Source organism: Haemaphysalis longicornis, unplaced genomic scaffold (assembly GCF_048455015.1).
Source record: "Haemaphysalis longicornis isolate Haplotype H1 unplaced genomic scaffold, Haemaphysalis longicornis Haplotype H1 scaffold_7, whole genome shotgun sequence".
Lineage (NCBI taxonomy): Eukaryota > Metazoa > Arthropoda > Arachnida > Ixodida > Ixodidae > Haemaphysalis > Haemaphysalis longicornis.
In genome coordinates this window covers 108065680-108081502 of record NW_027526422.1, presented here as the reverse complement: position 1 = coordinate 108081502, position 15823 = coordinate 108065680, and positions in this window count along the sequence as shown.

Below are 15823 nucleotides of genomic sequence, written 5' to 3'. Positions count from 1 at the left end.
GCTTCCGAGCCGTCGATGTTATTCATGGTGGCCGGCGACCGGACGAGCCCCCACTTGTTGTGAAATGGTTTATTGTTCAGCAGCGATTTAGATCTAGCACTTCACAGTCCACCAAGTTCGCGCATCACAGTTCCCGCAGCACCAACAACCCAGTCCCGTCGGTCCCGTCGACCCGCACACAGCACCCGACTACACCACCATCTCACTCCGCCATACTCCGTTGATGTCCCTGCCGCTCCGATCTCCGGTGGGCTCCCTCCGCTTGATCGCGATGCCGCTGCTGATCTGCCGATGGGCTCCCGCCCCCTCACAAGTTTTATTGCAGCGTACAATGAATTATTTCCCTTACTTGAGTACAAAGAGCGACACCGGCACCAATTCATAAGGACAACTTGCTTACAGATTACATTACGTATATATCAAGGTAAGACTGCGATAAGAAAATCGAGGTAATAAAACGTGTAGAAACTGTGACACCAAACGCAAGAAACTAGAAATGCGAATATGCAAGATACTATTATCGAGGATTCATTATGCAAAGGTGGACATGTAGGACACTTACACTATGTCAAACGTTTTGATAAACATTTAACCTGTATTTTCTCGGTTCATAGAAAACGCCAATAGCACTACCTTAGCCTAAAAGGTTGCTGTGAACCTTATGAGCAACACCACATGTCTTTTGTGTTGACTGTGAGCTCGTGGGAAACGATTCCTAAATATCTGTTCTCTTGTATCTTGCAGGGCGGTGACGGCGACCGTGTTTGCATGAATGGGAAATGCGTGAAAAGAGATTTGTATTTGACCGTTTTTTCTGAAGCTCGATCATCCCCGACTTATCCAACAACATTTATGAATGGTCCAACCACGTCCAAGTCGCCTCCCAACGGTGACGTGCCACCTGTCCATGAAGATACCATGACGAGTACACAATTCGCAGACACCGATTTTTTTTCTGGACATGGATGGGATACTTCTCCTGAGGTCACTCAAAGCACAAGCCAACCAAAGACCACGGAACAAAGTTTTACAGCACCGGTTCCTGGCACGGATGGGCACTACAAGCCTCAAATTGAACAGCAAACTACCGTGGCCTCGGTAAACTGGGTAAGCCAGGCCTCTACTGGTAAGCCGACAACACTTAATCGGGACTCAACGGGCTCTGCTGAATCAAATAATGCAGATATCTCATCGAGTACCGCACACATGGGAACGCCTTTGTCTAACTCGTATGCCAACCCGGATTTTGTTCTTGTTAACGACGGAAAGTCAAGTGCTGCTACTCACAGTGATGACCAACGATATTCTAAACCAGAAGTACGATCAACCAGACACAAAACTTGGAGTGCGGTCCGGCAAACATCAAGGCAACCTTTCTTGACGACACTTTCTTCTCACCTGCATTCAGCGGCTCCTTCATTTCAAACTACGCACAGCGCTCGTACGACAACAATAGCAGACCCGATAACTTGGCCGGAAAGTTCAAGTGGCTTTAGAAAAGTGAGCGAATGGACTGGTCCAAGCATCAACAATAAAGTCACCAATCTATCCTCCAGCTCACGAATCGATGAGGTAACAGCAAACCGAAACCATCCGACGGTTTCGGAAGACAATCAAAATTCCCCTAGCTTGAACCTCTCGACGCAGCACGGAAGTACCCCGCATTACTACTGGAAACATACTGAAGAACCAATTCAAACAAAAGATAGCTCCAGGGGTAATTCGTCAACGATGAATAGGCATCTCACAGCTCCGCCGACGCCAGCCATCAAAGCCTCAAGTGCCACCCACGCTAACGTGTCCCTCATGTGGGCAAGGGGTGAAACACCCGGAGTCACAGTGATATCCAAAAAACCTCCTACCTCAACAGGCACGTCAACAGCCCCCACAAGGTACGCAGGATTCATATCGGTGCGGCATGGAGGTATTTCTGCGCTTCCAGACGGAAATACAGCTTCGACCGTGATTTTCCATGAACACGTTCCTGAACATCAATCCACAACGTCCAGCAGCGGTCTCAGCTCTAACGTTCGGCCAAGCGGTGATCAGCCTACTCTTACGTCAACGGTTGCTAGGCCAACTGACAGCACGGAAAGGGATGCTGTGTCTGAGAAGACTGTGGGCCCCAATGACATCATCGAACACGGCTCTACACCATACGGTCCCCTATCTGGTGCCACCGCTGGAGTAACTAAGGGCACGAAAGAAGATGCTGTACTTAAGACGGCTGGGGATGGCAGTGAAGTTACAGAAAACGGTGGTATGCTACCTGCTGCCACTTCGGGTACCACGACACCTACGCACAGTGTAGCAGCACTTCAGACCCGAGACCCGTCCTCATTCGAGTTATCAATCCAAATCAACGTAAAAGGGAGGATTCCCTTCCTGAAACGCTAAGCGTTATTATTATTACGGAACTATAAAATTGAAGGAATATACAAGTGAAAAAAGTGATGTTTGTGTTTTTTTCTACATACTACAGCCCAATTGAGCTACCGCAGGAGTGGGTATGTGCTCAGAGTGCAATAGTACTATTCTTCAGAGATCAATACAGACATAATTCCCAACTCATTAAAACCTGCACATGTTTCGCGAAATTAAGACACAGCAGGTAACTACAAATACAACGAAGATTGAATGAAATTATACAAAAATTCACTCCGCACGATGAATTTAAATTACTCAAAAATGTACTTAAAGGCAATGACCTAATTTAAGCGGCTACTACATTCCATTTTTCAATTGTTAAGGGGAATAAGCTGTACTTAAATAGGATAGTATGTCGTTTAAAAGGTGCCACATTAAATTTGTGGCTATTTCTAGTACAGTTTACTTTACCAGGAGACAATTAGTTTCCTTCTAATAAATAGCGTGGAGTATTCGTAACAATATGCAAAAGTTTAAGACCTTCGCAATCACGGCCTTCGGAGAGGGGATGTAATCGTAGTGTGGCAAGGTGGACTATGGTGACAAGCTCCAACCAGAGCGGTGGCAAATGAAACGGATTGATTTCTTTTGAACTTATACAAGCGTGTTAATTTCACATATTTTATAAGGGTTCCACATGGTGCAAGGCGTATTTAGCATATGCTGGATGAGCGATTTATATGTCGGCAATTTGTTTAAGTGGATCTTCGCCAATGTGTGATTTAGGCAGCCTAATTTTTTAAATACTTTGTTGCATGTATATGCAATGTGCTTAAACCACGAGAATGTGGGATTGAAGATGACACCTAGGCACACAAGCTCAAACACCCGCTGTGGGCAAGAGCCATTGAACGCACAATTAAAGACCGAAACAGAACTGCGCGCACTAATGAATAAAGTCACGGTTTTTATATTAGTTTGCCATCTGTCGCACTACTTGCAAAATTGTGTAAAATAGTCAATAAGTGAAGTATGGTCATTATTGCTGTAATTACGCTGTATATAACAGTCGTCAGCATAGAGACGGATTTTTGCGGATTTATATATTTTGGCAGATCATTTATATGCAATAAGAACACAGGTGTCCCCAGTACCGTGCCCGGGGGGAACACCGAAAGACCCATTCACTCGAGTCAGACGAATTAAATGAAACATACTTCCAGCGCTCACGTAAAAAGCTGGCAATCCTATCAACCAGGGCAAAGGAATTAAGTGTATTGTAAAGTTCATGGAAAAGTTTTTTTTGGTTAATGGTTTCGAACGGCTTAAATAAATATATGAAAATTGCCGGTGTTTGTTTTCCCATCTCAAGAGCTAATAGGAAATGTCATTAGAAAATTCGGCACGCTGAGTGATTGCGCTGAATCCACCGCGGAAGCCATGCAGGTAATCATACAAAATGATATTACTTTCTAGAAAATCCCTAATTTGACTAATCATTATATCGTCAAGAAGTTTACATGATTGATTCTTTTGGCAATGTTAATGAAATCGGACGATTGTTCAATGGTGACTGCTCGTTGCCGGATTTAAATATCCAAAAATCTTTTGCCAATTTCTATACCAACTAGGTTGTCAACGTAGAGAAGTATTTTTTAGAAAGTACGGTCAAGTTCAGGCCGGTTCCTACACAATCTCTAACCAGCGAATCATTGTTAGTTCTATCAGGAAATTAGGAACACAGGATTTGTCATTGTCCTAGAGCAAAATTACATTAGAAACCCCCTAATTGTGTACAGTAATATCGCCAATTAAGTAATGTGACTCGTGTGGACAATCGGGTATGTTGGAGTTGTGTGTTATGAATGCTGACTGAAAGTACTCAGCGAAGTCCGTGGCGATAACCAATGAGTCGCTTGAAGGGATATTGTTTATTAGAGCGGTATTAGTAAAGGCCAAAGAGGGTAAAATAGAACTCCAAGATGTTCTAGGGTTACTTTTCAGCAAACCTCGCCATGTCACCCTAAAGTAGATCCCTTAAGATGAGTTTATTTAAAGCGGAGCTCTTGGCATTCTTAAATTCGGCGATTATAAGTGCATCACGGTATCTTCTTGCACGCCTGCACTGCCCAACACGACGCGACAGGTGAAGTATGGGATGCGAGATACGAGGGAGGCAAGCATTTTTTTTATTTTCGGTGGGAGAATCGCTGGAAAGAGGTTGCAACATTTTTCTTAGAAAGAAACCGCCACGAAATTTACATCATTAGATTCATTGAGCTACTGAAAATCGTCAAAAGAATCGCTTCAATAATTGATAATGAAAGTGTCGTTGGCGCGTGAAGAATAAAGAAATTATGAGTAAACAAAATGACTGCGTCGAACCTGAACGGGCACAACAGCAAGAACGGCCCGGTGAACTGAAATGCCATCAGTAACCTCGCATTCATAGCCGTTATCTAATAATAGGAACTAACAAAACCTAAATGCAATACTGCGGCACCTCGTGTGTTTGCTTCGACAATTTATTTTCAAATATAATCAAAATCTAACAGCAGTTTGCTTGTTTCTAGATGATAACTGGTAAGTACTTGTGGGAAAAAAGTAAATACCACGATAACATAATTTAACGATGCTCATTAACGAATCAGAACACATACAGTTTAAGCCATATATAATGTCATAATTCTAGCACAATACGTAGGACCATTCCGCGCTATAGTCATTTGTTATTTGTTTGTGACTTAGGACACCTATCCCATCGATATAAATAGTTAAAACAAGAAGAAATAAATAAAACAAATAATATATTACACGAATAAATGAATTTTGAATAAATTATTATCTAAATAATACAAAACAGAATAATAACGAAAAAAGTGGGCTTGCCTCGCAAGAGCCTGAGGCATCTGGTAGGCCCACTTTAACTTTCGTTCTTCACGAATTTTCAGTTCGCGTCGTGGGTCTGTATATGAGGCTTGCCAATGATGGGCGAATGCCATTGTTTGCTTGTGAAGAGAGTCCAAGAAGCTGTACGGTCTCAAGGAATCCTCGAATGAGCTGACCACTCTATCAAGGAATTTCTTCTTCCGCCTCCATCGGAAAATCAATATAGAGTTGTTTGAAGCACAGCACTGTGCTACACAGCTGCAGTGTAGCACAAACCAGCGCAACTGTATTTTACAATGCTTTGTAAAACGCCGAATAAAATTAAAGATCGCACTACGCAAACGTGTATTCAATGAACCAAACGATAAATATATCAATAAATTCCAAGGGCGTACGCTGTCGAAAAATAAATCGGCCAGCGATTTAGGTCTCATCAGGCGACGGCAGCAGCCGAGAAATCGCCCAACTACGCAACGCGTTTCTGTCGCACTGTGAAACCGTTCAAAGCAATGCCGCATGAAAAAGAATACGGATTGATAGGCAGCATCCTGAATAGTTTGTCTGTGGCGGTCGAAAAGAGAGCATTCCAGGCACCTCGTCTGCTAGAGGGCACATCCAAGCGGGGCTTCTATTGATCTACCATTATTTTTCGCATACACTTTAGTGAAATGACTGCAAATTTTACCTGTGAATGTGAATGCCCTAACCTCAAAGAGGAGCGTCGCGGGTGTATGAAGCATGGTGAAGCGAGTTAAGCAAAACGCCGAGAATGAAGACAGCGGGCAATAGTCATGGCGGAATATTGTACTTCATTATTCTATCTTGAAGTGGGCAGAATTCCAAGTCCAAGAAGCATTGACAGACAATACTTTTGAGTGCAACGCTTACTCAACCATTCTGCTAGGTTTTACGTAAGCTTCCCAAGCTCCGGTAACTCCCTCAGAAACAAAGAAAATAATTCATGCGTCGCAACTGGTAGAATCACTAGGGAGCATACCGCTGCCTCTCAATTCGGCGCAGGGCAACTCGTGGGCGGTCTGTGAGCAAAAAGACCCTGATGCCTTGAAAAGTACCGTAACTGATCACACCATACTTCACTGCATAATTCACACACAACCATTAAGACTAAACTTAGCTGACTTTCACTTTGGGCTTGGGATGGGCTTGGCTTGAAGCATTAGAGAGCCGCCCTGAGTCCAAGATACGCATAGGTGCGAATACTACTTAGCGAGCGCAGCACGTGACTGCCGTACTTGTGAGCACGTGGGCACGCCACGTGAGTTCCAACAGAGGAAACAACAAATTCAGTTTCAGTTTGGGTTTTGCAAGCAGCGAGGTCACACCTGCGCTATAAGGCCCGCTGTAATAGAGCGCTTCGGAACACCTTGGACCCACAGGGGGATGTTTGACGTGCGACAAAAGTCGACCAAGAGGATTTTTGTTTCGTGCCTCCGTCGTGAAAACGGCAGTGCCGGCCGGGAATTAAATTAGAAAGCTCGTGCTTCACCTCAGCCACTGAGCGGCCGTCACATGCCGAAACCAAAATGAAATTTCTAGAAGTGGCGTCAGCACGATGCACTTCAATCACACTTTGCCTGCAATAAATATCCGTGAGCCTTTTATGTTTAACGCAACGAAAATGGCAGAAAAGGGGGCCTTTGAAACATAGGGAGCATTATCATCGATCGCGAGCGCTATTGCCCTGGAATCCGTGAGGAACCTTATATGACTTCGCCCAGCGCATACACCATACTCACGTCAGTGGAAGGTAAGGTGAGTCTGCGAATCTGAATTTTGAACTACATTTTTGTGGTGAGGCTTAGTTTTTCAATATAAAAAACACGAGTTGACGTTTCCGCTTGGAAATAAAAAGGATTGATATCATTAAGAAGTACTCACTTTAGACAGATTGAGATTCCATATTTGTTGAGGCTTTATTTTTCATCAAGCTTAACAAAGGATGCTTGAGTCTGCCGTTTGTACGACTCCATCGCAGTTACCTTGGCGGCACTCTGATCTAACCGTCTTTTTCTTTTTTGTTAAGTGATGCTTTATCTTTAAATGGTAGATTTAAGATGCTTCAGATGCTTCTTGTTTAGAGATAATCTCCTGTTCGACGCAACTTCCCGCAGACAAGGTACCCGCACAGTGAGCTTGTAGACTGGTCATCACGGGGTGTTCGAAAAAGGTCCAGATAAAGCTGATGTCTTTAGCGCCGAGAAAGGCCGGAGTAAGAAGTTCACGTATGTGTTTTCCAATAGCAAGGATCTCTTCACCCTCTGTAAACCAGCGCTCCCCGTAAGAAGAACGATTGAACATTGTAGACCCTAATCTATTCTGTACCTTCACCTTCCTTATATAGGCTGTTCGCGAAACCTTGAATAATAAATCCGATATTCAAGTGTCCGGCGTAACTTAAAACTGTCCACCTTCGCTCGACCCGCACGAACTAAGAAGAATTTTGCTCTTTTCCGTATTTCCCAGCATCCAAACCATGTTCACGCTTTTGTGAAAGCTTAGGATTTTGTTGGTGTTTTTGTGGACCTATTTGAACTTTTGTGACCAATGGTCAGGACATTTGTGTTATTTGAAAAATAGGGGACGAGTAATAAGACATTTCGCTTTCGGTATGCACTGTCCGGTTGGGATCTTCTGTACGTCTCCAAAAAAAGAATGCGGGGCGGCCCTCCTTGTCAGTTCTTTAACTGAAGCTGACGGCTCCATCGCATGAAGATCTGGGCATCCCATAAAACGTTTCCTGACGTAACCAACTGCCCCAAGCTTTAGACACAGTGGCGAAGAGATGAGAATAAACTTATAAAGTCACAATGGTGCTCGTGCTGAAGTCTTCCGGAGGCGGAATATTATTGTCGCCTGTGTCGTTTTTATTCATTTAATAACATAGTTGCTTTTATGGGCTCCATACGGACCTAAAGTGGTTTGTAATCACGTGTCTTACAAAACACCGTTTCTCTCGTACCACTTTTAAATATGGACTACGCGCTTTGAAGCCCTATTACTGGACGATGGGCACTGGGCTGAGGCACCGGGCAGGTCTGACGTGATTATCCAGCGGGTAGCCACAGCGAAGGGCGCTGCGGTCACCGGCACATCCGTCACGACAAATCTTTAACCGGCCTTTGAAGGCTCAATAACACGTCTCTCTCTCTCTCTCTCTCTCTCTCTCTCTCTCTCTCTCTCTCTCTCTCTCTCTCTCTCTCTCTCTCTCTCTCTCTCAGCACGTGAGTAAACGTGGCTACATTACCACGCGATGATTTTAAGCACACCGCCATTTTTTTCTATGGCAACATTTCTGCTGCTCAAAAGCGAAGATAACCGTCGTATCAGCATCCAACCGACTCACTGGGCCTGATTGTCGTACTGAAGCAATATTCCACAAGCCACAATGAAGGATAAAGGGAGATAACACGTTGTAAGAGCCTCGGTTTCAAGCAATTTTGCCGTGCCATTTAATAAAGGTAGCACAAGTGGTGTCTTGTCACACTTATCACGGCGAAAGCATCTGACAGTGTTTGCTGAAAGCGGAAGGCACGTGGGGCATACTAACACTCCCCGGTGCACAATCGAAAGCGCGCAAAGCAAACAGTTATCACACCTGTCTTTGTGTCTGGTTTTTATCGCCTGACCCGTTATCAAGAACAACAGACTCTTGAGGTGTACAGACGGAGTGAAAGCGCGATCTATGGAAAAGTACCGATATCCTGGAGCAGTGCTCCGGATTTCGTGCTATGCATACAACACTTTGAAAGTAAGCAGCTTTGTTTATTGCGGTAGGTAAGAAAAATTCGGAACTAAAAGGAAGAAACTGAGGATTACGCTATTGAAAAACGAACGGTCAGAACATTTGTGATGGCATGCCTTTTGTGCCTCTTTCATAAAACATAAATTGAGTTCAAGAGAGCCTTCAAGGACTAAGGCTATGCATTCTCCATATAGCTTCACCTGAAGAGACACAAAAGGCAAGCCATCGCAGATTCCTCCCATCCCAGATGCCCTACAAAAGCCCCTATAGCTTATAGGGAAGTTAGTCTTTCGGATGGAGCAGTTATTTACAGAGAAAGTCGCCACGGCCAACCTCCAACTGAAGTGTCTCCGCTTAATAAAAATGATCATGTAAAAGTGCGCGCAGCAACATCATTCATCAGCCTTTCTTAGATTCACTTTCGTTCAGACAATTTACAAGTGCTTACGTATTTCGCTGCAGTGAAAGCCTTTGAGAAAGGAGTGGCGTATGGCCATTGCTAGCGCGATAACTAGCGTTGAACAGAGAAACTGAAACATGAAAGCTAGAATCCTGCAGCGAGTCATGTTCCAGTGGCAGTGTCGCTCGGTTGCGATTCGTGTCATACGAGTGGACAATTTCAGCAAAATAAACCAAACGTTCCTGTTTATTAGCGCTGTTCTCAAGGAGCATTCCTGTACCACGTGATTACCTCTTTACAACCGTGCGCTTTGACGTCAATTGCCTGAACACTGCGAACTTTCGGTAATATTGATAATTGGAAACACTAGAAAAATGAAGGGTCAGAAACAAACCCGTGATAAGCGTTTATTTATTTTATTATTTATACAATACTGCAGACCTTGGGCGGCCCAAGCAGGAGTGAGGTGCTCATTCACCAATGAGGTAAACCAGTAGTAAACAAGAAAAAGAGGGACTATCAGAAAAAAAAAATTTAAAGCAAGAAAAATTAAGCAATGAACAGTCGAAGGAAACACAACACAAAAAGAACGGCCGTATCAGTCCATATTTCATATACATATATCGCTCATAAGGATTTAGGGAACAGGCAGTAAAATAAAAAGCCACGCAAAGAAGCAATCACCGAACAAAGTAACACAAATCATGCACAGCTGGCTATACAAAACACAGCACGTGATGTTGGCAGCATTACATTTTATTGATGAGTTGGTTAATAAACTGAGGAATTATCATTTGCTAAGAAGGCTTCGGCTGGCAAGGCATTCCAATCACTTATGATACGGGGGAAGAAAAAATCTCTGAATTTGATTGTGCGTGCAAAAATAGAGGTAAATTTCAGAGGGTGATAGTTTCTCGTGGGTCCGTGGGGCAAAAGATTCAGATAAGGTGCGGGGTCAAGCACAAGTTTACGGTTCCAGAGTTGATAAGGAAATTTTAATCTTGTTATTTTTCTGCGGCTTTGTAACGTCACGATGTTTGTTTCCATCAAGCTGGTTGGCGTGTGGCGCCGGCGATAACAATTTTAGATGAACCGGACGGCCAGCCTTCGAATTTGTTCAAGTTTGTTGATGTGTTTTTAGTGTGTGTCCCAAAACGATACACGCGTATTCTAGACGAGGCCTGATTAGCCTATTATATGCAAGAAGTTTAACATGAGAGGGGATTTTTTTTTTTCAATTTGTGTCGTAAGAGGCCGAGGGTTGCCTGTGCACGTTTCTATTTGGGCACTCATGGGAACGAGTGTGCTCCACCCTCTGTCCACCCTCGGCAAACACCGTCAGATGTTTTTGCCCGTGCAACGCGACAAACTTATGTATCAACAGTTGTGACCAAAACTAAGTTCTTCATTAAGAACCAAACTGTCTGCCGGAGTCCGCTTTGATTTGGAGGTGTTTAGGCGTTTTTTCAAACGTAGGCCAAAATTTCAAGTGATTGATTTTGAGGTTTAACGCACCGACGCTACACAGGCGATCAGGGGCGCCGTAGTGGAGTGGTGCCGATTAATTTTGACCACCTGAAAATCTTTAACGTAAAAGTTTGAAGTGACACGAGGTGACGGGTTTTGAAGAGCTAATTACAGGGAGTTAAAACCGGAGAGAGATTTATTTTAACTTTATATAGCTGAATATACCCAAAAATAGATTAGTTAAGTATGGTCATTTTAAATTTGGTGGATTTATATTAGTTAAGATCTTGTTACCCTAAAATCCTGACTTTTTGCGTATCAAGTAATATACAAAAGCATTAGTAGGAACTTCATCAATCCCTTGGCGTTACGTGCTTACGAGGAAGAACTTTCTTAGAATATTGCATTTCATTGAGTAGCGAATTTTTTACAAGAAAACAAAGCTGATGGTTTCCGCGTACTTGCGTCCCCTGTTGCTGCTCATTGTCTGGCGAACTGCGTCTATTTTAACCGAACCACATAACTGTGAACTACGATTAGCCACTTCAGACGTTTTACTGAATTTGAGCGCAAGTTTGTATGCAAGGGAAAATAATCCACTACATTCACGGGGATTTAAAGAGGTATGGCTAAAACCTTCCATCTTTCATCCATGCACTTTTTGGGGTGTTTTGTATACAAAACGCCAGTTCTTCAATATATCATATTATTTCAATAGTTTATCACCATCTTCATCAGCCGGTCTACGCCCACTGCATGGCTAAAGGCCTCTCCCATAGATCTCCAATTATGGCGGTTCTATGCTAACTGCTACCAATTAATCTCGGAAACTTCTTGATACCATCAGCCCAACAAGCTTTCTGCCGCCCCTGACACGCTTAGTTTATACTCGAAAATAAAAGCATATTTTGGCGGGAGTGCTTCGGAGTCATTATTCGGTTCCATTGGTTCCTCGCTGATCTGCGACGACTTAATTCATCTATTGAAGGTACAATGCAATAATTCACAGACACAGGACATTTGGGGCACGTACATGTACCAGTTTAAAACGTGGCCAAGCATCTAGACCTACATAATCGTAGCACCCTTTGGCTCTCTGTAGCTACATTGGTGAGCTAATGGAGATTTTCTGCCACCCTTCTGCCTTGAATCAGCTGGTGTTCAGGAACACAGCTCGCTTCCGCGAGGGCTGAAGTAGTGTTGGTAATGGTTTTGCTTCTGTGACTGATGTTATGACAAAACTCGATGACAGGGTACCATCGAATTTTTCCTTGACATCAAATCGGCGTATGGCTGTGTGCTTCGCGGAGCTATTCGCATGGCAAAAAATCCCGCAGTCATTGTAGGATATGGTATGGACGTCTGATTGAAGATGCATATGCATATCCGCGACAGATGGTAAGACATTCACGTACGACGTGACCCGCGGTGTGCCTCAGGGTGGCCTATTGAGCTTGATGTTTACAATTCTCCATTATTTGAATGTGAAGTGTCTGCAGGTTTTGTTGAGATTCCAATATATGCAAACGATTCCTAGATATGGTACTCCAGCCATAACAGGCGTTTGCTGCGTGCGTGTCTTCGCCATACGACTATTTCAATTGCTACATGCTTTGTGACAAGTGGCCAGCAGATCGCTGCAAATGCGCTATAACAACCTTCACGGACCGATATTCTTAAACTACTCTTCCCGTTATATTGTTGCAGCCATGAGGAACACTCCTAACTTATCCGACCTGTCATCACCCAGCAATGCACAGGTTCACGATCTACGGTTTTCTACAAATCCTTACCCATAATGCCACTTTTAAATTAACAAAATACCATGAATTCGCCAATGTCGGAATAATATCGAATTACAAGTCCTAATAGCAGAGTCCTTCAAATGAGGACTCTGCCAATCGCTTGGCCCGTTCTTTTAACAAAGCAATTATTTGGCGGTCAGCTACTTATTCTTCCGACGTAGCGTAGGTACCCTCTGGCTTTCAGCAATGTCGCCTAGGTCCAGCCGGTTCTGCAGACCCACCGTTCAAATTTAGCACCTCGTTTACTCCTACTCCGCACGATTCTAAAAAAGCAGATCGTGGTTACTGTGCCTGGCTTCAAGTGTAAGGAACAAACCCTTGACCCGCCTCTAAAGGGTTTGTTCGTCATGGCACACTGATAACTATTATTGCGCCAATTCTCGACGTATGTTTCACTAATGGCTCAGTGATTGCTATATTGTCAGATATAGCGATATGTTTAATGGCTTCCCCCAAACCCCGACTTAGCCTTCGGCTGAAGTGCTTGAACTACGCCTGCATTAGGTGCACAGGGACACCTCAAATCTGACTTACCCCTTACACAAGGATCGTAAAAAGGCGACGCACTGGTTGCGCACTTTCTACATGAGGCCGCCGCTGACAGCTTGGCTGCGCTTCAGTCGAACTCCCGTATAGCGTTTAGGGCGATGACGTAAGTACTGCTCATACAAACCCAGGAAACGGCTCATTTCTCGTCAAGGTCACACCAGCGCCTCGTTGATTCCGGTGAGAGAATATCTAATCGCTCGTTCGTTCCAGAGGGAGGGGACACATTGAGGACCTGGATGCATCCACGTTCATGGTGCGTTCGCACCCACACTGCCGACTGCGCCGAGCAGCGTATGTGTTTTGTATCGGGGTCAAACTGTGTGCCCGTTCACTGTGCGCTTTGCGCGCGAATACCGAAGGAAAGTGTTTTCGTATTCATTGCAGCGGAAATAGGCTTCCCTTGCAGCTCTAGAATTAGCACGCGCGCACAAACTACTGCCCATGATTTGAAGCGCAAGAAAACAAAAATACGGACGGTGAACGCAGGGTAGACGAGGCAGGCGCTGGTTGCATAGCGCTTGTCTTGTGCACTCTGTGTTCACCATTCGTGTTATTTCGTTGCGCTTCAAATCATGGGAACTACTCACCAACTAGACCAGCAGAAAGTTCTACACGCACAAATTACGCAGGTGTTCGAGCCGCTACAATTTCTGCTAACTTCAAGATTGGCATATTTCGCAAGCTGGGTTCCATGGGAAACGCACTGAATTGATAATGTCCAAAGTCGTGCCATAATTGATTACGGGTTTTTTGGCTATTTCTTTGACGTTTTATCAAAGAACTATTGTGCATTCAAAATGAATATCAGCGAAATGCCCCGTAGTGACCGGCTTATCGTGAGCCAAGCCCTACACTCTTATAGGCATGGTTGCATACCTTTTTTCAGCGATAAGATACGCACAAAAAGTATGCCTAAAGCATTGCTTAGAAGACAGATTAAATGTGAGCACTGATCAGATATCGACAGGAATTTGAGTGGATTTCGCTGTGTTCTACGTATTACACCCCGTATAAGAATGTTCCGGCACCAGTCACAGAAGCGTTTACAAGAAAACTTTCCAGAGGAGGATTAAGGGCAGGGCAGACTGATAGGGCGGCGGAAGAGAAATTTATCCCTTACACACATATTTCCGTACTCCAAATATCACAACGAGTCTGTAAATGCTACAGACTCCTTAACCGTAGAGTGGATTGAAATATGCAGCTGTGAAGGTGAAATAAGTGAAGTTACGCTTTAATAAATACTAAATTTTTCCGCTGGATATCCTCACATTTGGCACAATCACATCAATGTGACGGTATATGCCTTTTACATTCAACCTATTATAAGTTTAAATTGGTCATTTTCCGATTAGCGCCTTAAAGCATGGTTAAGTGGCATTGTGCATACACAAAAGGATAACATTGGTGCAGTCGAGTTTCATGGAATCCCCTTTTCATCATAGGCAGACTGAAAGTGGCAAATTCCACTTTAACAAATTCACGAGTGATCTCTTCTAGCGGTGCGCATAAAACATTAGCTCCGCCGATTGCGCAAGCCCGTAACAGAAATGGTGTCATATCTAAAAAAACTGTTACTTTCAGGTGATTTGTTAAACGGCTAGCCGTGTTCATTTGCTGCTTGAGGAGAGGATATATAATATGTGGATGTTAGTTATGTCCTTGCTACGGTCACTTCGGTCGCAAAGACGGAATCAATAGGATTATTCCTTGTGGGGGCAAACATAGTTACATGCAACAGGAAAATTTCTTGCGTAGAGTCAAATTTTAAAGGCAGATATCTTGTGAGACTGTTATGACGAAGCTGCCGATTGCGATAGGGATTCTTAAAAGGATGAGTGTCAGATGCATACAGGGATGTTTTACGCTGCCACCAATATAGAGGCTAGGCGATATGCACATCGCATGCATTTATACTGGCCCGTAAGCTGGCCATGACTGGTTGCTGTGACACTCCGGCGGCATTTATGTGTTCTTGGGACTTGTACAGCCAACAAACTCGTCGAATTTCGCCTTCCCGCTCATGCAACACAGGATGTCGATCGACCCGTTTAAAGCTGATAAGAGTACAGGCAGGGATTTCTGCTGCATATGGGTGATTCCCTTCGTGTGCATACCTCGGTTACGCTCCAGACCATGGAGGAAGAAAAAGTTAGGAGACGGCATGACGTCACGCAGCTAGCCTTCGCAAGCCCAGCTCCGTTGAAGCCGCTCCCTCCGCCGTTTCTCTTTCTCAAGCCGCCGAAGTCGGCCCAGCACGTGACCTCCATGGTCGGGTGGGCCGGCGGCGGTCACCCGACTCTGGCGCATCTCTCGTGTTTCGTGTTTGGTTGGCGGTAGCTTTTCCCCGTCCTTCCTGCATTTGTTTGCTCGGTGATCTCATGCCCGCGTGCGGGCAGGAGTGCCGCGTATGTGCGAAAGACAAAAGCCGTGGGAAAAAAACCAACATATAGCAGGCTCGAGTTTCGAGCAGACGAAATTGAAGAGCTCGCGGCGGCAGCACGGTGGGGTCACGTGGTACAGTGACGCCTGGGCCGACTTCGATTTTACTTTTTATGTATAGGCTTCACGTTTCTCCGGTAG